The sequence below is a fragment of the Acyrthosiphon pisum genome, chromosome X, assembly GCF_005508785.2.
Source record: "Acyrthosiphon pisum isolate AL4f chromosome X, pea_aphid_22Mar2018_4r6ur, whole genome shotgun sequence".
Lineage (NCBI taxonomy): Eukaryota > Metazoa > Arthropoda > Insecta > Hemiptera > Aphididae > Acyrthosiphon > Acyrthosiphon pisum.
In genome coordinates, this window is record NC_042493.1 from 101,245,141 (window position 1) to 101,245,677 (window position 537).

The window sequence follows — 537 nt, forward strand, 5'->3', positions numbered from 1 at the left end:
GGTATATATATTATTATTATTATGTTTATGAATTTAGTACATAATCAATATATAAATGAATTTTATATACTTATAAGCTATTACTTTTTTTACTTTTACAATTCTCTATTTAAAGTACTCTATACTTCGGTAATTTTTAGTTCTTATGTATCTATAATACATTTTAGTATAGTACTTTGTATAATGATCACACAATTAATAATATTTAGTTAATTTAAAGAATATATATGTAAGAATTACCATGATTATATTGGAATCATGCAGTTAAAATATTTTTTACTTCACAGTTGTTAGGGTTTTTATCAACTATAAACAAAGATACTACAATAAAGAAATTATTCAGTTTTCTAGTTTTGGTTTATAAATGCATTTTAAGATATCTCAAATAATTTATAAATCTATAGGCTAATATATTATCAAGAATCTGTTTATTATTTCATGATATTATCAGTCAACTTGCTCGATTATTTTATCAATTCAGTATATTTTGTTTACTTAAAATATTAACACAATTTATTGAAGTTTTATTACTAGTCA